Source organism: Hipposideros armiger, unplaced genomic scaffold, assembly GCF_001890085.2.
Source record: "Hipposideros armiger isolate ML-2016 unplaced genomic scaffold, ASM189008v1 scaffold_1551, whole genome shotgun sequence".
Classification (NCBI taxonomy): Eukaryota; Metazoa; Chordata; class Mammalia; order Chiroptera; family Hipposideridae; genus Hipposideros; species Hipposideros armiger.
In genome coordinates this window covers 159,103-159,465 of record NW_017732901.1, presented here as the reverse complement: position 1 = coordinate 159,465, position 363 = coordinate 159,103, and positions in this window count along the sequence as shown.

Here is a 363-nt window from a genome sequence, read left to right as displayed (position 1 = left end):
ACTAACCAAAAGAAACTGAAATCATGCCATCATAAAGGGTGAGCATATTTTACTTATTCCTCTATGTGTCAGATGGACAAGTAGCAAATTCACATCAGTTTCATCAATTGATTTTCATTTAGATTCAAATAGTGGTTATTAAGCTTCAATGTATATTAGAATCATTTTGGAAGTTTTCAGAACTTATTGAAGTCCTTGCACTTCAGACCAATTAAATCAGAATCTCTGGAGATGGGACCTGAACTTCAGTACTTTTTAAAGCCCTTCCCCCACTCTCATCCAGTGATACTAATAGGCAGCCAGGGCTGAAAGGCTCTGCAATAAAAGAAAACAGTTGTGCTAACACCAATTCCTAGTAAGATT